Consider the following 26,051-nt stretch of genomic DNA (forward strand, 5'->3'; position numbering starts at 1 on the left):
CCGCTGAAAACATCCCAGAAAAAGTCTACTGACTACTCATTTACACTGCAATTAAAGGAATACTAGCCCACACAGATGAGAAAGAACCAGTGCAAGAATTCTGGCAACTCAAAAAGCCAGAGCACCTTCTTTCCTCCAAAATATCATGTTACTTCCCCAGCAAGGGTTCTTAACCAGGCTGAAATGGCTGAAATGACAGATATATAATTCAGAATATGGATAAGAATGAAGATCATTAAGATTCAGAAGAATGTTGAAACCCATTCCAAGGAAGCTGAGAATTACAATAAAATGATACAGGAGCTGATAAATGAAATAGCCATTATAAAAACCAACCAAACTGATCTAATAGAGCTGGAAAACACACTACAAAAATTGCATAATGCAATAGCAAGTATTAACAGCAGAATAGACCAAGCTGAGGAAAGAATCTCAGAGCTCAGAGACTAGCTGTCTGAAATAAATCAGTCAGAAAGAAATAAAAAAGAACGAATAAAACCCACAAGAAATATGGGAATATGTAAAGAGGCCAAATGTATGACTTGTTGGTGTCCCTGAAAGAAACAGGGAAAAAGCAAGCTACTTGGAGAAAATATTTCAGGATATCATCCATGAAAACTTCTCAAACTTTCCCAAAGAGAACAACATTCAAATTGAGAAAGTGCAGAGAACTTCTGTGAGATATTACGTAAAAATACTATCCCCAAGATACATAATTATCTGATTCATCAAGGTCAAAATGAAAGAAAAAAAATGGTAAAGTCAGCTTGAGAAAAGAGGTAGGTCGCCTGCAAAGGGAACCCCATCAGGCTAACAGCAGTACTTTCAACAGAAACCCTGTAAGCCAGAAGAGATTGGGGGCCTACATTAAACATTCTAAAAGAAAAAAAAATTCAATCACAAATCATTAGAGAAATGCAAATCAAAACTACAGTGAGATACCATCTCACACCAGTCAGGATGACTATGATTAAAAACTAAAAAAAATAACAGGTGCTGGTGAGGTTTTGGAGAAAAGAGAATGTTTATACACTGCTGGTGGGAGTGTAAATTAGTTTAGCCCCCGTAGAGAGCAGTTTCGAGATTTATTTTATTTTATTATTATTATACTTAAGTTTTAGGGTACATGTGCACAATGTGCAGGTTTGTTACATATGTATACATGTGCCATGTTGGTGTCCTGCACCCATTAACTCGTCATTTAGCATTAGGTATATCTCCTAATGCTATCCCTCCACTCTCCCCCAACAACAGACGCCGGTGTGTGATGTTCCCCTTCTTGTGTCCATGAGTTCTCATTGTTCAATTCCCATCTGTGAGTGATATTTCTCAAAGAACTTAAAACAGAACTACCATTAGACCTAGCAATCTCATAAGTGGGTATATATCCAAAGGAATATAAATCATTCTACCATAAAGACACATGCACTTGTATGTTCCATGTAGCAATTTTCACAATAGCAAAGACATGGAATCAACCTAAATGCCCATCAATGGTAGAATGGATGAAGAAAGTGTGATACATATACATCATAGAATACTATGCAGCCATAAAAAGACTGCAATCATGTCCTTTGCAGCAGCATGGATGGAGCTAAAGGCCACTATACTAATCAAATTAACACAGGAACAGAAAATCAAATACTGCACGTTCAGATTTACAAGTGGGAGCTAAACAATAATGACACATGGATACTAGGAGAGGATCAACAGACACTGGAACTTACTTGAAGGTAGGGGGTGGGAAAAAGGAGAGGATAGGAAAAAATACCTAATAAGTATAATACCAGGTATTGTGCTTATTTCCTGGGTAACAAAGTTACCTGTACAACAAACCTCCGTGACATGTAGTTTGCCTGTACAACAAACCTGCACATGTAACCCCGAACCTAAAAGTTAAAAAATAAAAATAAAAAATAAAAGTAACAATGTATATTTGGTTAGATTACTGAAAGCTTCAATTATTTAATGATTATTAAATTATGCAATTTATAAGTAAGAAGCTGGAAATCAAAGTGAATGACTCAGTTACATGGGAAGTAAAACTGCCTCATCGTAGCCAATTGTAACAATTACGACAGCAAATGAGGACAAAGCCCAAGCAGCTTGTTCATTTTCTCTGTCACGAACCTGAATATTTATGACAATGAATTCATCTGGAATTTCACAAGAAATTAAACCATAACAGAAGTGACTTCTAATTCCCCTCTCCACCAGAAATGATGTAATAAAGTGCTATAAATTTCATTAATGGGCTCGTTTCCTTCCTTGCTGTGGAACATCAACCACAGTCCTGCCAGGTGGGTACACTGATTAAATGCCATATAACCCTAGGAAGGACATTAACGACCACTGGAGATGCTATATAGACATAATAATATGCAAAACTCTAGGAAAATGCATGTGCACGGCTAGTTCAGAGCAAATGTAACATATTTCTTTCATATTAAAAACTAGGAGTTTTTACGAGAAATATATGTTTGATCTTTGACAACTACAATTTTTAAAATTGTTTTTAAACAACGTAGGTTTATGTTGATGAATAATCAGAGGTTGCAAGTAAAAACATTACAAATAATAGTAGAGGATCAACCTGTGCTTATTTATAATTGACATGTAAAACAGAATCTGACTTGAATATAATTTTTTACTATATCAAATGTGAATTGAAAGTGATTAGAAAAATTTATTCTATCATATGCATATCAATATAACCCCAATTGCAAATTGATAATGCAGACATTTCCTAGATACCATAATACTATTTCCCCCTATTAATCAGCTTACTCAGAATGCACCTAATAGAGTAAAACTGTGAAATGTTTTATCTCCCCAGATAGACTCTAATTTTTATATGGATACCTTTCCTACCAGTTATTGGCTTTTGCTGGAAAGACTATAATGGGAAAAGTTCACAATGTTTATAATATTAATAATTTAAGCTTTTTTCTAACTTTAATAATAAATTATCTTTTATTAAGGTCTTATAATATGCTCAGCTATTTGATAAGTGCTCTGTCAGCAGTATTTCTATTAATCTTCACCATAACCTTTTATGAAAGTGTTGTGTTGTTAACTTCCATTTTATAGATAGGGAAACCAGGGCATCAGCAGGTAAAGTGTTTTTCCAAAGGTCTCACAGATGACGGCAAAAAGTGGGATCATGATTTATACTCTGATTAGTGTGCCTCCTAAGTTCAAACTACTTACTACTCACATTGATACCTCTCATCTCTCTTACCTCATGGCATAATATGCATTCAGTAGAATAAACAGTTTGAACCTTAGCAAAAATTGTGCAATATTACCTAATGTTCCAAATAATTTGGAAGCATTTTATATGTGTTCACTATAAACCAAGTCATAAGAAATGATTTACTTGTTATATAAACACACTTTTAAGTTGTTATAACTTGACTGAGTTGTTAAACTTTTTATAGTGTGACCTGGCAGAGTTTAACTCATTATTTTTATGTAAACACTTAATGTCTTTGTATTTGATCTTTTAGTGTTTACATATTAGCTTGAGAATCTTGGCTTTTGCCTATTTATAGAATCAAATATTCTTAGTTTAAAGGTAAATTACAGATTACTAGTTCAGTATCACATTCAATGCAGTCATCCTCTGTTTATGTTTCCTCCATAACCTTTGTGATTATCTTCAGTAATAAATCTATCAAATATTCTCTACTGTGTCACTATGCTGAGAATAGCTATAACACACATATGAAATTGAGTTCATATTGTTTTATATATAAAAAATAAATCCACTAAATAATTAAAAAATAGTTTTCTAAATGTCTTTCTTAAAGATTGCCCTTAAAAAGGCCTTTCAGTAAGATAAAATATTAACCCTGAGGAAAAAGTGAGTTCCGAGAAGGAATAGGAAGCAAAGATACTTAAAAATATTAACCTAAAAATGTATTTAGAAAAGTGTAATAAAAGTTTCACATAGTTTTTGGAGATAAACAGCAAGTTATCATTCTTGTTTAGGAAAAGAACCAAAATGTTAACTAATTTTTTTACTTTTTCAGAAAAATAGAAAGCTAATTAGGTTTTAAAACTTCAAAGGAGAGCACTAAATGCATGGAAATAAATGCTATCCCTTCTAATTCAGGAGAAGAAAAAAGAAAACTACCTTATCAATACAAGAAGTCAGGAAAAGAGGTAAGTAAAATATGTTTCATTATAAGATTGCAGAAATAAATCTAAATGTATTAGTAATCACAATAAAATTTCTTTGATTCAGTACATCCAGTAAAATATATAGATTATAGGATTGGATAAAGCTGTAATAGCTACACTTTATAAAAGACACTTGTAAAAGGAACATGAAGATTTCAATGCAGATACTTTAACATAATGAATTAGGAAAATATCAAAGAAAAATTGTTGTCCAAGATGATTTTACATCTAAAAGAAAACAATTTTATGGTGCTTAAAAGTACATTTATAAATTTTGACTAATTTGGGTTTATGCCAGAACTTAAGGATAGCATAACATCAAAAATATTTACGTGATCCATCACATTAACAGACTGAAGAAAAGTTGTAGATAATTTCAATATATGCAGTAATATTGGAAAAATGTAATAATTCATTATTTTCAAAAATCTTAAAAAACTAGGAATTGAAAGAAACACCCTTAAATCTTATCTATTGTAAACAATGCTGCAACAAACGTAGGAGTGTTACTATCTCTTCAATACACTAATTTACTTTCTTTTGGGTATATAACCAGTAGTGGGATTGCTGGATCATATGGTAGCTCATCTTTTAGTTTTATGAGAAACCTCCAAATGGTTCTGCATACCTATATGTCCATCAAACAGATGAATGGATTTGAAAAATGTGGTACATATACACAATGGAGTACTATTTAGCCATAAAAAAGGATGAGATCTAGTCATTTGCAACAATATGGATGAAACTGGAGATCATTACGTTAAGTGAAATAAGCCAACTACAGAAAGACAAATATCACATGTTCTCACTTATTTGTGGGATCTAAAAATCAAAACAGTTGAACTCATGGACATAGAGAATAGAAGGATGGTTACCAGAGGCTGGGAAGGGTAGTGGGGTGTTGGGTGGGGGGGGGGGTGGGGATGATTAATGGGTACAAAAACAACAGAAAGAATGAATAAGACTTACCATTTGATAGCATGATAGGGTGACTATTGTCAATAACTTAACTGTATATTTTTAAATAAGTTAAAGAATGTATTTGATTGGTTGTAACTCAAAGGATAAAAGCTTGAGGGGATAAATACCTCATTGTCCATGATGTGCTTATTTCACATTGCATGCCTGTATCAAAACATCTCACGTACCACATAAATATATACACCTACTATATACCCTCAAAATTTTTAAAAATAATTCTAAAAATTTTTAAAAAGAAAAAAATGGAAAGAATGAAGAAGACCTACTATTTGATAGCACAACAGGGTGACTATAGTCAATAATAACTGAATTGTACATTTTAAAACAACTTAAAAAGTATAAACGCATTGTACATAACTCAAAGGATAAATGCTTGAGGGGATGGATACCCCATTCTCCATGACATGCCTATTTCACATTGCATGTCTGTGTCAAAACATCCCATGTACCCCATAAATATATACTACTAGGTGGCCAAAAAAATTAAAAATTTAAAAAAGAAACTCCTTTAAATTGATAAAACCAAAACTTGCATCAAATTGTATTTGTCCATTCCCATGCTGCTATGAAGAAATACTTGAGACTGGGTAACTTATAAACAAAAGAGGTTTAAGTGACTCACAGTTCCACATAACTGGGGAGGCCTCAGGAAACTTACAATTATGGTGGAAGGCCCCTCTTCACAGGGCGGCAGGGAGAGAATGAGTGCAAGCAGGGGAAATACCAGACACTTATAAAACCATCAGATCTTGTGAGACTCACTGATTATCATGAGAACAGCATGGGGGAAATTATCCCCATGATTCAATTACATCCACCTGGTCCCACCCTTGACATTTGGGGATTATGAGGATTACAATTCAAGGTGAGATTTGGGTGGAGTCCCAGAGCCAAACCTTATCACAAATACTACATTTAATAATAAAAATTTATTAGAAACATCTTCAATTAAGACAAAAATAACCACTAAGCCCACTAGTTTCCAACATAGTAGATATTATAGCCAATTAATGAAGATAAAAAGTTAGAGTTTTAAATAAAAGATAAGGTAAAATTAACATTATTTTAAAATAATCTCAGAGAATCTAAAAGCTAGGAAAGACTTTTGCAGGCCTGCTGATACAAGATCAACAAACAGAAGTCACTATTGTTCCTACTTGTATTAAAATATGTAAAAAATGTAGCAATAATATAACCTTGTATTTAAGAAAAATAAACTCTAAAGCTACAATGAATAAATCTAGTAAAATATTTACAGAATGTTATGGAGAAAACTGAAGGACATAAAAGGAAACCTGACTAAATGGGACCAAAAACTATTGTTTATGGATTGGAAGAATTGGTATAATAAAGATGTTATTTTATCCAAATGAATTTATAATTAAAATAACATAACAACAGTAATTCATGCACTAACAAATGTTTTTTGAGAATGTATATAAATGAAAGGTAATAAAAATACAAAATGATACTCGATGCATATCCACCAAATTAATGACATTGTTTGCTTCTGAGCAGGGAGAAAGGGAAGGGTGCTGGCAAGAAGAATAAAGGAAATTTAATCTCATCAGTCAAGCCTTATTTTTCATAATCACAATGTCTGAAGAACAAATTGTGAATATGGTGAAAATGCTGGCTTGAGAATTCATATTTGTTTAGTGACATCTTTACCTTTCTCTACTGTTTAAACTTTTCAAATAAAATAGAAATGTTAGTCTTGACAGAATCTCCTCAGAAGATTAGTAGACAGTAGCAATATGAACTTTCATTTTAATTCATTTCATCTAAAAACCTAAGATTTCCACATAGCTGAGTTACAGATAGGTAAAATTCTACCATATTAAAAAATAAGAGGAAAAATTATATTCTGAAAGTCAGCTGAAAGCAATTTACCTATTTTATAAATTTTTTTTGAGAAAGAGTCTCACTCTGTCACCCAGGCTAGAGTTCAGTGGCACAATCTCGGTTCACTGCAGCCTCAGCCTCCTGGGTTCAAGCGAGTCTCCTGTCTCAGCCTCCTGAGTAGCTGGGATTACCGGCACATGACACCACACATGGCTAATTTATTTATTTATTTTTTGTATTTTTAATAGAGACAGGGTTTTACCATGTTGGCCAGGCTAGTCTCTAACTCCTGACCTTAGGTTTTACCATGTTGACCAGGCTGGTCTCAAACTCCTGACCTTGGGTGATCCACCCTTCTTGGCCTCCCAAGGTGCTGGGATTACAGGTGTGAGCCACAGCACCAGGCCTATTTTCTTTTTTGTTGTTATTGAGAAAGTGTCTCTGTTGCTCAGGCTGGAGTGCAGTGGTGGGATCATGGCTCACAGCAACCGCCGCCTCCTGGGCTCAAGCAATTCTCCCACCTCAGCCTCCAGAATAGTTGGAACTACATGCCACCTCACCCAGTTAATTTTTGTATTTTTTTGTAGAGACAGGATTTCACCATGTTGCCCAGATGATCTAGAACTTCTGAGATCAAGCAGTCCACCCACTTTGGCCTCCCAAAGTGCTGAGATTACAGGGGTGAGTCAATGCACCTGGCCTAAAGCAATTGAGTACTAACATTAATTTTTACTATAAAGACTGGCACCATTGACCTTTACCTAAAGACAGCTAATGAGCTCCATTTAGTCAGTTACATAATTTACCTTCCCAATACCAAGGATATCTAAAATCCTAGAAATAATTTCAGTTGTTTAGAGAATTATTTCAATTATTAGAAACTGTATATAGTGAAAGCATTGTTCTTGAGCTAAATTATGAAAAATGATCAAGCATATAAACCACTTATGAAGCATTCACTTATATGCTGGTTTCATGTGAGTCACAAACTTAATATTCTAAGCAACCATTTCAGCTAAAATTTTTTGAATACTGTTTTCTAGATGTATAGCTGTTCCAATATTTACTTGTTTTGGCTTGTTCAACACCACATTGTCTAGATAGAATGACTTGTAGAGTAACTGGTTCTAATTACATTTCAAAACTTTACTATAGATTTTATTTATATTACTAAGACTCATTTTGTTCTAATTGTTACCAAATATCAGCTCTTATTGTTATTAAAACCAGAGTTGTTTACAAGTTAGTCAATTCTGTGAGAGTAGCAAAATATATTTTAAAGCCAAAGTAATTAATGCTCATGTGTATAGTTAGTTTTGCAAAAGTAAAGAACAAGACAAAACAAAACAAGACACTAAAGACTTTCCATAAAGGCGAACATCTTTGGACAGAGTGGGGAGAGTTTCAGTTGAGCTTATCTAGGCTCATGAGAATCAACCTTGTTCTTGGGACTCTTGATTTTTAGCCAAAATATGATCTCTATTTAATTCAGAACCTGGAGAATTTTCCTCAAATGAAGAACAAAGATTGTATAGAACATGTATCATATTTGCTAATTAGTATTTACCCTCTCATTTTAGTAGCAAAGTGATTTTTTTAGGTAAAGGGTTAATAATGATTTGATTTTATATATCTTGAAAGACACTCTTCTCCATCCAAAGGTATGAATGAAATTCATTAGGAAGAAAATTATATTCCTAGAATACAGCTCCTTATGCTAATTAGTTTAGTAACCTTTTTATCTAACCTTTTCCAAGGGAAAGCTGAGATTGAAGATGACTAATCCATCCTCAATAAAGGATGCTTGCATACACAACACATGATAGACAATGTTTAATTCATTAACTGGCTAGAATCTAGGTAATAAAAGAGGGACAGCTGGGTGCGTGATGGAGCATCCCTCTGTACACTTTAGAATAATTTATCTTAAGTCATGAGGCATGGGAAATGAATTTGTGTTCCTGGAGAAAATGGTTCTAATCAAAATTAAAGGAAGCTTGAAAACTCTGATCTAAACACATTGCTGGAACTATCTGATATCTAGCTGTTGGGGTTTAAGAAAAGGCCTAAGCAACTGGATGCATGCAAGATTAAAGGAATTAGGATTATTTGGTTTGGAGAAAGCACAGTCGGAAAGTTACTGACCATGATTATTTAAACACGATATTATTATTTGGAGGATGTTGACCAGCTGTTCTCCAGCCCCAGTATGCCCTTCATGTAAAAAAAAAAAAATTTAAAATAGCAAGAAGAGAAATACAGACTAGGTCACATGAGGAATTTACAAACCCTAGTGTGAAGATATCACGATTTAGAAAAAAAGACCATGTAAATGATTATTATAAATAATAGTTGAGGGAGCTCACATCCAGCCATATAAATCCCATAACAGACTGTTTGCACAAACATTCTAGGTAACATATTCATGGCATTCATTTGGATTAAAGAGAAATGTCTAGTTACATGATTACATAAATTGGAAGGTAATGATTTTTATGTCACTTAAAAGTAAAAAAAAAAAAAAAAAACACGTGCCGGAGTGCCTATTTTTCTTTTAAAAGCATTGAACTCTTTCCCAAGCTAAAGATGCAATCTTTGCAACACTTGCTGTCATTCTTTGATCCCATGGTCATAATAGAAAGGCACTCAACAGAGAGCAGAAAAATCCACTCTGCTGTTCTCCTGATGTTCCCACATTTTTCTTTCTTTCTTTTTTTTTTTTTTTCGAGACAGAGTCTCGCTCTGTCTCCCAGGCTGGAGTTCAGTGGCGCGACCTCGGCTCACTGCAAGCTCTGCCTCCCAGGTTCACGCCACTCTCCTGCCTCAGCCTCCCGTGCAGCTGGGACTACAGGCGCCCGCCACCACGCCCGGCTAATTTCTTTTTTGTATTTTTAGTAGAGACGGGGTTTCACCGTGTTAGCCAGGATGGTCTCGATCTCCTGACCTCGTGATCTGCCCGCCTCGGCCTCCCAAAGTGCTGGGATTACAGGCGTGAGCCACCGCCCCCAGCCCTCCTGATGTTCCCACATTTTTCTTAGTGAAAATTATTAGCTGAAATTGCTTTGAATTAATGGAGTCTGTGTGGCTGAGAATATGCTTTGCTCCACTGGATGGAAGAGACTGGGCTGGCTTGATACCTTGGCAAGGCAAACTAGAAACACTAGTAGCCTATCAACAAAAGTTTAGCATGATGACAGAAAACGAGTATTCAGACCAAAACCAACATGGATTATATAACCTAGATGTATTTGTATATAAAACTTTCCAATTTTTCAGTCTAGAGGTATTACAGTTAGTAGCAGAAATGCGGTGTCTTTATGCTTGTATATTATGAGTTTTTAAAATGTAATACAACTGATTTTTGATTAACTTTATAAAGTCACAATTTCCATACAATAAAATGCACCTATTTAAGTGTACATTTCAATGAGCTTCAACAAGCATAATAACTAAGTAGCCACCATCACAATGAAGATATAGAATATTTTCCATCATCTTAAGAAGTTCTCTTATGCCCTCTCCCAAAACACATCTTCCAAACTTCAGCTCAGGCAAAAACTCATCTGCCACCTGTCACTATAGATCACATTTTTCTTATAAATAAATTTAATCATATAATATGGACTCTTTCTGCCTTTTTTGCTCAGCCTTATGTTTTTGAGATTTGTTCATGTTGTTGTGTGTATAAATAAGTTCAATTATTTGTCAGCACTCTTTATTTTGAGACGGAGTCTCGCTCTGTCGCCCAGGCTGGAGTGCAGTGGCACGATCTCGGCTCACCGCAAGCTCCCCCTCCCGGGTTCACGCCATTCTCCTGCCTCAGCCTCCCAAGTAGCTGGGACTACAGGCACCTTCCACCATGCCCGGCTAATTTTTTTTGAATTTTTAGCAGAGACGGGGTTTCACCATGTTAGCCAGGATGGTCTCGATCTCCTGACCTCGTGATCCGCCCGCCTCGGCCTCCCAAAGTGCTGAGATTACAGACATGAGCTACCGCACCCGGCCTTGTCAGTGCTCCTGTTGATAAACATTTGGGTCATGTTCATTTTGGGGTTGTAATGAACAAAACTGCTGTCGTTTTTTCTGTGTGACTCTGTGTATGGACATTTTCAATTTGGGAGTCAATACCTAAGAGTAGGATTACTGAGTTATATAGTAAATATTTATTTAAGAAGCTATGAAACTGTTTTTGTAAACTATTTGTGTTATTCATTGTCTCACCAACAATGTAGAACACTTCCAGTTGTTCATTGCTCCATATCCTTGATAACACTTGCTATTGTCAGTCATATTGCAGCTATAGTCAAATATATTATAAAATGCTGTTGTGCTTTTAATTTGCACTTTCCTGATGACTAATTATGTTGAACATATTTTCATGTGATTATTGCTAATTTGTATGTATTCTTTTGTGAAATGGCTGTACAAAATTGTTCCTTAACAGGTTTGTTGATATACATATTTGTTACCAATCTTAGCAGAAAAATAGTTCCTCACCATTAAGTATGTAAGAATAATGCTAACTGTGGGTTTTCCAAATTCTTTTTATTAGGTTGACAAAACCTAGTTTGCAGAGAACTTTTATTATGAATGGGTTTTGAATTGTTCAAATGCTTTTTAAGGAATACTATTTGCCCAAATAGTCATGTTTATTTCATATATATGTAAATACACATACATGTAGTATCTATATCTATATCTATCATTTGTGTATAGCTTTACTTAATAACATCCCCCCAAGGCTGTCACTTGACTTTTTCTTACCTTAACAATGTACTTCAAAGATCAAAAGTTACTGTTTCTTTTTATTTGGTGAAGCCCAACTTATCACTTTGCTTTCTTATAGCATGTATTTTTTGTGCCCTAATTTGGAAATCCTTGCACATCTCAGGGTCATGAGGATTGTCTTTTGAGTTCTTCTATAAGTTTTATAGATTTAACTTCTACAGTTATGTTCATGATTCACTTTGAATTAATTTTTGTAGATGGTGTCAGATAAAGATTAAAATTGATTTTACCCAGTTGGTATCCAATTTGGTATCCAATTTTTCCAGCAGAATTTGTTGGAAAGAATATTCCTTCCCCATAAATTACCTTGGTATTGCTGTTGAAAATAATTGAACCTAGATAGATAGATAGATAGATAGATAGATAGATAGATAGATAGATAGATAGATAGATTTTTGGACTTTATTCTATGTCATTGATCTACATGTTTAATTTTACATTAATACCACACCACCTTGAGTACTGTAGGTTCATAGTTTTAAGGTATTTTTGACCATTCAAGTTCCTTTTTATTTTGATATAGATTTTAGGTATGTTCTATAAAGTCAATAAGGCCAATTTGTTTGACAATGTTTATCAAGTCCACTATATTCCTATTGATATGTTGATATGTTATCTGTTACTGAGAGATGAATACTGAAATCTTGAATTGTGGATCTGTCTATTTCTCCTTTTAATTTTATTAGCTATTGCTTCACATATTTTGAAGTTCCATTATAGAGTTCATAAATATCTTTTTGATGAATTTATTATCCTTTATGTATGTTTTCCCATTTTGTACTTCTAATCTCTCTCTCTTTCTCTTTCTCTCTCTCTCTCTATATATATAATATATATATCTCTCTCTCCAGATATATATATATATATTATATATATCTCTCTATATATATATATCAACTCTAGAGAGGGAAGTGGAGTAAGATGGCTAAATAGAACCCTCCAGTGTTTGACACTTCCTGCAGGAACACCACATTTTACAACTATCCATGCAAGAAAGCACCTTCATAAAAAAAAAATCAGGTAAGTGATCACAGTACCTTTTTTTAACATCAAATCAAGGAAAGAGGCACTGCAAATAGTAGAAAAGACAGTCTTAAATTGCTAATACCACCCCTCCCCCGTCCCCCAGAAGCAGCCACATTGCATAGAGAAAGAATCTGTGTGCTTGAGGGAGGGAGAGTGCAGTGATTGTGGAACTTTGTATTGGAATCCAGTACCAGCCCTTCCATAGTGGAAAGCAATACAGGGAAGAATTCAGATAGTGCCTGTGGAGGGAGCATTTAGACCAGCCCCAGCCAGAGGGTAAACGTTCTGCCAGTGGCAGAACCTGAGTTCCAGCTAGCCCCACCACCACCAGCTAAAGGGCGCTGTAGTTCTAAATAAACTTGAAACCCTGTCTAGGCCACAAGGACTGATATTCCTGGACAAGTACAGGTGCCATCTGGGATTGGAGCCAGCACACATGGGGTGCACGTGACCTATGGAGACACCAGCCATGTTGGCCAAGGGAATGCTTGTAACACTCCCACCCCAACCCCAGGCAGCAGAGCTTGAAGCTCTGAGAGAGACTCATTCCTTCTATTTGAAGAGAGGAGAAGGGAGTGGAAAGAGGACTTCGTCTTGCAACTTGGATACTAGCTCAGCCACAGTAGAATAGAATACCAGGCAGAGTTGTGAGGCTCCTATTCTAGGCCCTAGCTCCCAGATGACATTCCTAAACACATCTTAGGCCAGAAGGGAACACACTCCTTGAAAGGAGGACCCAGTCCTGGCAGAATATATCACTTGATTACTAGAGATCCCTTGGGCCTTAAATAAACATCTGCTGTAGCAGTAATCACTGTAGTACTTGGGAGAGACTTAGTGTTGTGTTAGCTTCAAGGGTGACCCATCACACTTCCAGCTGCAGTGGCTATGGGAAGAGACTCCTTTGGCTTAACGAAATAAAAGAGAAATGTAAAGGGAAATTTGTCTTGAAGCTTGGGTACAGTCCAGCCACAGTAAGATAAAGCACCAAGTGGGCTCCTGGGGTCCCTGAATTCAGGCCTTGGCACTGGGACAGCATTTTTTGATCCACCCTGGGCTAGAGGGGAGCCCACTGCCCTGAGAGAGAGACATTGGCATGCAGCATTTGCCACAGGCTGATTGAAGAGACCTTGATTGAACATGTGTGATAGCTAGGTAGCACTTGCTATGGGCCTGGGGCAGTGATGTCCACAAGGAAAGACTCCTTGTTGAGGAAAAGAGAGAGAATATTGGGAAGAACATTGTCTTATAGATTGGGTGTCAGCTCAGAGGCAATAGACTAGAGCACAAAGTAGATTCCTAAGGTTCCCAGCTTTAGGCCCTGGCTCCCAAATGGCATTTCTGAACTGACCCTGGATGAAGGAGGGGATCTTGCCACCCTCAATGGAAGGACACCAGCCTGGCTAGATTTGACACCTGCTGACTGAAAAGCCCTTGGGCCTTGAATGAACATTGGCTGTAGCTAGGTAGTGGTTGCCACGAGCATTGCGTGAGACCCGGTGTTGTGCTGGCTTCAGGGCTGACCCAGTGCAGTTGCAGTGGTAGTGGCCACAAGGCTACTTGTGTCACTGCTCCCCCAACTGTAGGCAGCTTAGCATGGAGAGAGAGGCTCCATTTGTTTGGGGAAAAGTAAGAGAAAAAAACAAGAGTCTCTTCTTAGTATTCAAGGGAATTCTCTGAGATCTTACCCAAGTCCAACAAGACAGTACCTCTATGAGTCTGCAAAAGTCCATAATTACTGATCTAGGGTGGACCCTAACGCAGATTTGGCTGCAGTGAACAAAAACTTATATGACAACACTCAATTCCCTTTGAATACTTGGAAAGCCTGTACAAGAAGCATGGGTACAAACAATCCCAGACTGTAAAGATTAAAATAAATACCTAATTCTTCAGTGTCCACACATCGATGAACATCCACAAACATCAAAACCAACCAGGAAAACTTGATCTAACCAAAACTAAATAAAGCACCAGTGATAAGTCTTGTAGTGACAGAGATATGTGACTTTTCAGACAGAATTCAAAATAGCTGTTTTTAGGAAGCTCAATGAAATTCAAGATAACAGTGAAAATAAATTCAGAATCCTATCAGCGAAATGTAACAAAGAAATCAAATTAATTTTTAAAAATGAAGCAGAAATTCTGGAGCTGAAAAACTCAATTGACATAGTGAAGAATGCATCAGAGTCAACAGGATAATTGATTAAGCAGAAGAAAGAATTAGCTTGAAGACAGGCTATGTAAAAATACACAGAGAAATGAAAAGGAAAAGAATTTTTTAAAATGAAGAACATATACAAGATCTAAAAATAGCCTCAAAAAGGCAAATCTAAGAATTACTGGACTTAAAGAGAAAGTAAAAAAACAAATCAGGATACAAAGTTTATTTAAAGGGATAATAATAGATAACTTTCCAAACCTAGAGAAAGATACTAATAGTCAAGTTCAAGAAGGTTATAGAATACCAAGAAGATTTAACCCAAAGAACACTACCTCAACATATTTAATAATCAAATTCTTAAATATCAAGGATTTAAAAATGATCCTAAAAACAGCAAGAGAAAATAAACATATAATATAAAAATGAACTTCCGCACATCTGGCAGCAGACTTTCCCATGGAAACCTTACAGACCAAGGAAGAGTGACATGACATATTTAAACTGCTGAAGAAAAAGTATTTTATCCCAGAATAGTATATCCAGTGAAAGTACCCTTCAAACATGAAGGATAAATAAAGACTTTCCTAGACAAACAGAAGCTGAGGGATTTCATCAAAACCAGACCTGTCCTACAAGAAATGCTAAATGGGCTTCTTCAATCTGAAAGAACACTAATGAGCAACAAGAAATCATCTGAAGGTACAAAACCCATTGAAACTAGTAAGCACACAGATAAATACAGAATATTAAACATTGTAATTGTGTATGTAAACTACTCACATCTTCAGTAGAGAGACTAAAAAATGAGCCCATCAAAAACAATAATTACAATACCTTTTCAAGACATAGACAATAAATTAAATGTAAATAGAAAAAAACAAAAAGTTAAATAGTTCTGGGGTTGAAGTGTAGAGTTTATATTGGTTTTATCTGGCTTGTTAGTTTGTTTGTTGTTCTTGTAATTAGTGTTAAGATGTCATCAGTTTAAAATAATGGGTTATAAGATGATATTTGCAAGGCTCATAGTAACTTCAAACCAACAAAACCACAACAGATACATGAAAAATAAAAGACAAGAAGTTAAAACATACCACCACAGAAAATGACCTTTATGAAAAGGAAGACAGGAAAGAAGGAAGGAAGGAAGGAAGGAAAGAAGGAAGGAAAGAAAGAAGGAAGGAAAGAAGGAAGGAAGGAAGGAAAGAAAGAAGGAAGGAAAGAAGGAAGGAAGGAAGACAATACAACCAGAAAACAAATAACAAAATTGCAATAGTAAGTCCTTACTTATCAACAATAACTTTGAATGTAAATGAACCATACTTTCCAATCAGAAGACAGAAAGGATCTAATTGGATATAAAAAGAAGAAACAATGATCTCTTGCCTAGAAGAAACACACTTTACCTATTAAAAAAAAAAACACAGACTGAAAAATATGGGGATGGAAAAAGATACTCCATGAAAATGGAAACTGAAAAAGAGCAGGAGCAGCTATACTATGAAATAGATTTCAAGAAAAAAGACATAAAAGAGATAAGGTCATTATAAAATAATAAAGAGGTCAATTCAGCAAGATAATGTAACAATTATAAATATATACGCAACAAACATTAGATCACCAAGATATAAACTAGAAACTGCTAAAAACCTAAAAACAGCCTTAAAATGCCTAGAAATGATAAACAAATTCAATAGAGTTGCAATGTACAAATCAACATTCAATAATTAGGGGCATTTGTATACAGCAATAACAAACAACTTGGAAAAGAAATTAAGAAAGTAATTCCATATATGGTAGCTTACAATAAAATAAATTACCTAGGAATAAATAACCAAAGAAGTGAAAGATCTCACAGTGAAAATCGTAAAACATTGATGAAAGAAACTGAAGTGGACACAAAATAATAAACACAATTATGTTTATGAATTGGAAGAATCAAAATAGTTAAAATGTTCATACTCAACAAAGCAATGTACAGATTCAATGCAATTCCTATAAAAATACCAATGACTTTCTTCATAGAAGTAGAAAAATTATTCTAAAATTTATATGGAACTACAGAAGAACCAGAATAGCTAAAGCTATCTTAAGCAAAGAGAACAAAACTGGAGGAATCACATTACCTGACTTTATATTATACTGCAAAGCTATGGTAACCCAAACAGCATGGTACTGGCATAAAAAGATACATAGAACCAATTAGTGAACCCAGAAATAAATCTACGAATCTACAGTGAACTCATTTCTGACAAAGCCTCCAAAAATATTCATTGGTGAAAGCACAGTCTTTTCAATAAATGGTGCTAGGAAAACTGGATATCCATAGCAAAAGAATGAAACTAGACACCTATCTCTCATCACATACAAAAAACAATAAAAATGGAATAAAGACTTAAATCTCAGACCTCAAAGTATGAAACTATAAAAAGAAAATACTGGGGAATAACTCCAGGATATTGGTCTGGGCAACAATTTCTTGAGTAATGCTCCAAACGGAAAAGCAACCAAAGAAAAAATAGACAAAGGGGATCGCATCAAGTTAACACATTTCTGCAAAGCAAAGGAAACAATCAGCAAAGTGAAAGACAACCCACAGAATGGGAGAAAATATTTACAAACTTTCAATCTGACATGGGATTAATAACAAGGATATATAAGAAGCTCAAACAACTCAACAGGAAGAAAACCTAATGATCAAATTTTTAAAAAATCATCAGAAATAATGCAATTCAAAACTGCAATTAGATATAATCTCCCCCCAGCTAAGTGGCTTTTATCTAAAAGTCAGGCAATAACATATGTTGGTGATGAGGTGAGAGAAGGGAACCCTCAGATGCTGTTGGTAGAAATGTAAATTAGTACTGCCACTATGGAGAACAGTATGGAAGTTCCCAATAAAATAAAAAATAGGGTGGAGCAGAAGAGCACAATTGTTGAATAGAATGCTCCACTGATTACACTCCTGCAAAGACATCAATTTAACAACTATATACACTTAAAAAGCACCTTTATAAGAACCAAAATTCAGGTGCTCACAGTACATGGTTTTAACTTTATGTCACTGAAAGAGGCATTGAAGAGGGTAGGAAAGAGTCCTGAATCACCCACATCATCCCTTTCTCCTCCCATGGCAGTGGCCACGTGGTATGGAAAAAGAATCTGAGTGTTTGGGAGAAAACTGTAGCAATTGCGAGACACTGCATTGAACTCAGTGCTGCCCTGTCATAGCAGAAAGCACAACCAGACTGAACTCAGCTGACTCCCACCTATGGATGGAATATTTAAACCAGTCCTAGGCAACGGACAATTGCTTGCCCCGGCAGTGGGAATCTGAGTTCTGACAAGCCTCATCACCATAGGCTCAAATGCTCTGGGACCCTAAATAAATTTGAAAGCCAGTCTAAGCCACAAGGACTGTAACTCCTGAGCATGTCCCAGGGCTGAACAGGGCTCAGTGCCAATGGACTTGTGGGGCATGCAGCTTACTGAGACACCAGCTGGGGTGGCTAAGGCAGTGCTTATGCCACCCCTCCCCCAACACCAGGCTCCACAGCTTGCAACTCCAAAAGAGACTTCTTCCTTCTACTTGAGGAGATAAGAGGGAAAAGTAAAAAAAAGACTTTGTTTTCCATCTTGGATACCAGCTAGGTCACACTTGGATAAGGCAGTGTTCAGAGTCTTGAGGCCCCCTTTCCAGGCCCCAGCTCCTGGATGACATTTCTAGAAGCACCCTGGGCCAGAAGGGGACCCACTGCCTTGAAGGGAAGGAGCCAGTCCTGCTAGGACACATCATGTGCTGATTAAAGAGCCCTTGCCCCTAAATAATCAGCAGTGATACCCAGATACTACACCATGGGCCTTGAGAGAGACTGAGATTGGCTGGCTTAAGGTGAGACTCAGCACATTCCCAGCTGTGGCGACTACCTACAGGGAGAAACTTCTTCTGCATGAGAAAAGCAGAGGGAAAAGTAAAGTGGACAGTGCCTTGCACCTTAGGTATTAGCTTGGCCACAGGGAGATAGAGTATCAAGCAGACTCTTCAGATGCCTGATTCCAGACCTAGACTATTGGATGGCATTTCTGGACCTGCCCTCGGCCAGATAGGATACCCCTGCCCTGAAGTTCAAGTCCCAGGCCAGGCAGCATTAACCACAAGCTGACTGCAGGGCCCTTGGGCCTTAAGGGAACATCAGTGGTATCCTGGAAGTACTCCCCATGGGACTGTGGAGGTGATGGTCACAGGATAAGGCTCATCTGCCTGTGGAAAGGGGACAGAAGAGTTGGAAGGACTATGTTTTGTAGTTTGAGTATAGTCTCAGCCACAGTACAACACAATACCAGATAGACTTCTTAAATTTTTGCCTCCAGTTCCTGGATCCCAGATGGTACCACTGTACCCACCTGGGGTCTGAGGGAACTCACTGCCCTGAAGGAAAGGAGAGAAGCCTGGTTGGCTTCACAACCTGCTGATTGTAGACCCCCAGCAAACATAGGCGGTATCCAGGTAGTGGTTACACCGGTCCTTGGGCAAGACCCAGTGCTGTGCTGGCTTCAAGTCACACTCAGTGCAGGCCTAGTGGTAGTGGCCATAGTGGTACTTGTGTTACCCCAACCCCAGCTCCAGGTGGCTCAGAACACAGAGATTTCATTTGGGAAAAACTAAGGGAAGGTAACAGAAGTCTATTCCTGATAATCCAGAGAATTCTGGATCTTGTCCCAGATTATCAAGGCAATACCTCTGTAAGTTGGAAGAACCACGGTATTACTGTGCTTGTGATGCACTCTAATACAGATATGGCTTACATCACAACACACAGGTCCTTTTGCATACTTGGAAAGCCCTCTTATGAAGAATGAGTACAAAGAATACCAGATGGCAAAAATTACAATAAATAATTAACTCTTCAATGCCCAGACATGACAAACGTCTAATAAGCATCAAGACCATTCAGGAAAACATGGTTTTAGCAAACAAACTAAATGAGATACCAGGGACCAATCCTGGAGAAACAGAGATATGCGACCATTCAGGTAGAGAATTCAAAATAGCTGTGTTGAGGAAACTCAAAGTAATTAAAGAGAACACAGAGAAGGAAATCAAAATTCTATAATATAAATTTAACAAAGACATTGAAATAATTAAAAAGAATCAAGCAGAAATTCTAGAGTTGAAAAATGAAATTGACAAACTGAAGAATGCACCAGAGTTTTTTAATAGCAGAATTGATCAGGCAGAAGAGAGAATTAGTGAGCTTGAGGACAGGCTATTTGAAAATACACAGAGGAGACAAAAGAAAAAAGAATAAAAAACAGTGAAGGATGCCTACAAGATCTAGAAAATAGCCTCAAAAGGACAAATTGAAGAGTTAGTGGCCTTAAAGACCAGGTAGAGAAAGAGATAGGGATAGAAAGTTTGTTCACAGGGATAATAATGAGAACTTCTCAAACCTAGAGAAAGATATCAACATTCAAGTACAAAAAGGTTGTACACCAAGAAGATGTAATCCAAAGAACACACCTCAGAGCATTGAATAATCAAACTCCCAAAGGTCAATAATAAAGAAAGGATCCTAAAAGCAGCAAGAGAAAAGAAAAAGTAACATACAAAGACTTTCAATAAGCCTGGCAGCAGACTTTTCAGTGGAAACCCTACAATCCAAAAGAAAGTGGCATGGTGTATTTAAAGTACTGAAGGAATTTTTGTTTTTTACTGTAGAGTAGTATATCTGGTGAAAATATCCTTGAAATGTAATGGGGGAAATAAAGACTTTCCTAGACAAATAAAAGCTGAGGGATTTTATCGACATCAGACTTCTACAGAAATGCTAAAGAAAGTACTTCAATCAGGAAGAAAAAGACATTAACAAGCAATACGAAATCATCTGAAGGTGCAAAAATCACTACTAATAGTAAGTACGCACAGAAAAACACAGAGTATTATACCACCAGAGAAAATCATCTTCACTAAAAAGAAGACATGAAGGGAGGAAAGAAAGAAAGAGGGGAAAACCACAAAACAACCAGAAAACAAATAACAAAATAGCAAGAGTAAGTCCTTACTTCTCAATAATAACATTGAATGTAAATGGATGACACCCTCCAATCAAAAGACATATAGTGGCTGAACGGATAACAAAACAAGACCCAATAATCTGTTTTTTAGAAGAAATACACTTAACCTATAAAAATACACATAAACTGAAAATAAGGGGATGGAAAAAGATGTTCCATGCCAATGGAAACCAAAAAAGAGCAAGAGCAGCTATTCTTATATCAGACAAATAGCTTCCAAGACAAAAATCATGAGACAAAGAAGGTCATTATATAATAAGAAAAGGGCCAAACTAGCAACAGGATATAATGATATAAATATATATGCACCCAACACAGAAACACCCAGAGAAATAACGCAAGTATTATTAGAGCTAAGGACAGAGACCTCAATAAAATAATAGCTGGAGATTTCCACACCTCACTTTTAGCATTGGACAGATCTCCCAGGCAGAAAATCAACAAAGGAACATTGGACTTAAAATGCAGTATGGAATAAATAGACATGATAGCTATTTACAGAACATTTCCTCCAATGGCTGCAGACTACTCATTATTTTTCCTCAACACATGAATCATTCTCAAGCATAGATTATATGGTAGGTCACAAAACAAGCCTTAAAACATTCCAAAAACTTGAAATATTATCAAGCATCTTCTCTGACACAATGGAATAAAAATACAAATCAATAGCAGGAGGAATTTTGGAAACTATACAAACACATAAAAATTAAACAATATATGACTAGTGGGCCATTGAAGAAATTAAGAAGGAAATTGAAAAAATTCTTGAAACAAATAATAATGGAGACACAACATAACAAAGCTTATGAAATTTAGCAAAAGCAGATCTAAGATGGAAGTTTATGGCCATAAGTGCCTACATCAAAAAAGGAAAAACTCCACCTAAGGATGCATCTAAGAACTAGAAAATCAAGAGCAAACCAAACCCAAAATTAGTAGATGAAAAGAAATAATGAAGATTAGAGTTGAAATAAATGAATATGAAATGAAAAAAGTATTAAATATCAGTGAAACAAAAAGTTGGTTTTTTGAAAAGATAAAATTGACAAACCTTTACCTACACTAAGAAAAAAAGAAAACAGTAATAAATAAAATCAGAGATGAAAAAGTAGATATTACTTCTGATAGTGCAGAAATTCTAAGGATAATTAGTGACTGCTATGAGCAACTTTATGTCAATAAATTGAAAAATCTGGAATAAATGGATAAATTCCCAGACACATACAACCTACTCAGGTTGAAGCAGGAAGAAGTTCAAAACCTGAACAGATCAATAACAAGTAATGAGATCAAAGCCATAACAAAAAGTCTCTCAGCAAAAAAGGCCTGGGATCCAATGACTTCACTGCTGAATTCTACCAAACATTTAAAGAAAAACAAGTATCAATTCTACTCAAGCTATTCTGAAAAATAGAGAAGAGAATACTTCCAAATTTATTCTACAAGGCCATTATTACACTGATACCAAAATCAAACAGATACATTAAAAAAAACTACTGGCCAATATCTCTGATGAATATTGGTGCAAAAATCCTCAAGAAAATACTAGCAAACTGAATTCAACAGCACATTTAAAAGATCATTTATTGTGACCCAGTGGGATTTATCCCAAGGATGCAAGGATGGCTCAACATATGCAAATCAACTGGTGTAATACATCATATCGACAGAATGAAGGACAAAAACCATATGATCATTTTCATTGATGCTGAAAAAGCGTTTGATAAAATTCAACATCCCTTCATGATAAAAACACTAAAAAACTGGGGGTAGAAGGAGCATACCTCAACATGATAAAAGCCATATAAAACTGACCCATAGCTAGTATCATCTTATATGGAGAAAAAGTGAAAGCATTTCCTCTATATTCTGCAATATGACAAAGATGCTCAGTTTCACTACTGTTATTCAACACAGAACTGGAAGATCTAGTTAGAGCAATCTGACAAAAAAAAAATAATGGGCATCTTTACTGGAAAGGAAGAAGTTAAATTACACTTCTTTGCAGATTATGTGATCTTATATTAGGAAAACCCTATAGACTCCGTCAAAATACTGTTAGAACTGGTAAACAAATTCAGTAACAATGAGGGATACAAACTCAGCATTCAAAAATCAGTAGCATTTCTAGATGCCAACAGCAAACAATCTGAAAAAAGAAATCAAGAAAGTAATCCCATTACAATAGTTACAAATCAAATAAAATACCTAGGAATTAGCCAAAGAAGAGAAAGAACTCTATAATGAAAATTATAAAACACTGGTGGCAGAAATTAAAAAGGACACTCAAATGGAAGAAATTCCATTTTCATGGATTGGAAGAATTAATATTGTTAAAATTTTCATGCTACCCAAAGCAATCTACAGATTCAATGCAATTTCTATCAAAATACCAATGACTTTCTTCACATAAATAGACAAAACAAGCCTAGCATTTGTTTGGAAGCAGAAAAGACCCAGAATAGCCAAAGCTATCCTAAACAAAAAGAACAAAACTGGAGGAATCACATTACTTGATTTCAAATTATACTACAGAGCTACAGTAACCAAAACAGCATGATACTGGCATAAAAACAGATACATAGACCAATGGGACAGAACAGAGAACCCAGAAACAAATCTACACACCTACAGTGAACTCATTTTTGACAAATGTGCCAGGAACATAAACTGGGGAAAAGACAGTCTCTTCAATACACGATTCTGAGAAAACTGGATATCCATATGCAGAAGAATAAAAGTAGACACCTATCTCTTACCACATACAAAAATCACATCAATATGGGTTGAAGACTTCAATCTAAGAACTCAAACTATGAAACTACCTCAAGAAAACATTGAGAAACATTCCCAGATGTTGGTCTGGGCTACAATTTCTTGAGTAAAACCCCCAAAGTAAAAGCAACCAAAGCACAAATGGACAAAGGGGGCCCCATCAAGTTTAAAAACTTCTGCACAGCAAACAATCAACAAAGTGAAGAGACAACTCATGGAATGGGAGAAAATATTTGAAAAGTTCCTATCTGACATGAAATGAATAACCAGAACATATAAGGAGCTCAAACAACTCTATAGGAAAAATATCTAATAATCTGATTTAAAAATCGGCAAAGAGTTTGAATAGACATTTCTCAAAAGAAGACATACAAATAGTCAACAAGTATATGAAAAGGTGTTCACCATCATTGCTAATCAGAGAAATGCAAATCAAAATGACAATGATATATCATCTCACCCCAGTTAAAATGGCTTTTATCCAAAAGTTAGGCAGTAACATGTGCTGGTGAGGATGTGAGAGCAGGGAACCCTCACATGCTGTTGGTAGAAATTCACAGCCACTATGGATAATAGTTTGGAGGTTCCTCAAAAAACTAAAAATAGAGCTGCCTTACTATTCAGCAATCCCTCTTCTGGGTATATACCCAAAAGAAAGAAAATCAGTATATCGAAGAGATATCTGCACTCCCATGTTTATTGCAGCATTGTTCACAATAGCCAAGACTTGAAAGCAACCTAAGTGTCCATCAGCAGATAAATGGAGAAAGAAAATTTGCATGTACACTATAGAGTACTATGCATCTTTAAAAAATGGGATTCTGTCATTTGCAACAACATGGAAGGAATTGGAGGTCAATATATTACGTGAAGTGTAAGCCAGGCATAGAAAGAGAATCATCACATGTTCTCACTTATTTGTGGAAGCTAAAAATTAAAACAATCGAACCCGTGGAGATAGGGAGTAGGATGATTACCAGAGGCTGAGAAGAGTATTGGAGGTTGAGAGGTGGGGAAGTGGGGAGTGTTTGTTAATGGATACAAATAAATAGTTAGAAAGAATAAGACCTAGTATTCACTGGTACAAAAGGGAGACTATTGTAAAAAGAATTTAGTTGTACATTTTAAAATAACTAAAAGATTATAATTGGACTGTTACACAAAGGATAAATACTTGAGGGGATGGATACCCAATTTTCTGTGATGTGATTATTACGCATTGCATTCCTGTGCCAAAATACCTCAGGTACTCCATAAATATATACACCTCCTATTAATATGTACCCACAAAAATTAAAAATTAAGAAAATGATAAAAAATACCTTATTGCTAATGATCATCAGAGGCTTCAGTGAGTGATAAATTTTTGCTGGTAGTGGTATTCACCTCAATATTGTTGTTCGCTGACATCGGGATGGTGGTTGCTGAAGGCTGTAGTGGCTGTGGCAGTTTCTTAAGAGAAAAATAATGTTTGTCACATCAACACTTTCCTTCACAAAAGATTTCTCTGTAGCATGCAAAGCTGTTTGATAGCATTTTGCCCACAGTAGAACTTTCAAAACTGGAGTCAGTTTTCTCAAACCCCGCTACTGCTTTATCAACTAGGTTTATGAAATATTCTAAATCCTTTGTTGTCATTTCAACAGTGTTCACAGCATCTTCACCAGGAGTAAATTATATCTTAAGAAACAACTTTCTTGCTCATCCATAAGAAAACACTCTTCATCTGTTCATGTTTTGTCATGAGATTACAGCAATTCAGTCACATCTTCAGGCTATACTTCTAATTCTAGTGTTCCTACTGTTTCCACTGCATCTGTAGTTGCTTCCTCCACTGACACCTGGAACCCCCCAAAGTCCTCCATGAGGATTGGGATCAACTTCTTCCAAACTCCTGTTAACATTGATATTCTGACTTTCTCCCATGAACCACAATGTTCTTAATGGCATCTAGCATGGTAAATTATTTCCAGAAAATTTTCAATTTACCTTGCCCACATGCATTACAGGAATCATTCTCTATAGCCTTACAAGATGTGTGTCTTACTAAGACTTAGAGCCAGAAATTACTTTTTGATCCATAGGCTGAAGAATGGATGTTGTCTTAGCAGGCATGAAAACATTAATCTCTTTTTATATTTCCATGAGAGCTCTTGGGTGACTAAGAGCACTGTCAGTGAGTAGTAGTATTTAGAAAAGAATATTTTTTCCC

General features: G+C 35.9%; 1 long non-coding RNA gene across 1 annotated transcript in view; it reads right to left on the reverse strand.

Moving 5' to 3' along the window:
- The window catches only part of LOC134729928 (uncharacterized), a 54,522-nt gene extending 29,149 nt beyond the window's left edge, over positions 1-25,373 (reverse strand). The window contains exon 1 of the long non-coding RNA XR_010111501.1: positions 25,162-25,373. This is a non-coding gene — a long non-coding RNA (uncharacterized LOC134729928). The remainder of the gene's footprint in view (positions 1-25,161) is intronic.
- Positions 25,374-26,051: the final 678 nt, after the last annotated feature.

The sequence above is a fragment of the Pan paniscus genome, chromosome 2, assembly GCF_029289425.2.
Source record: "Pan paniscus chromosome 2, NHGRI_mPanPan1-v2.0_pri, whole genome shotgun sequence".
In the NCBI taxonomy this organism is placed as follows: Eukaryota; Metazoa; Chordata; class Mammalia; order Primates; family Hominidae; genus Pan; species Pan paniscus.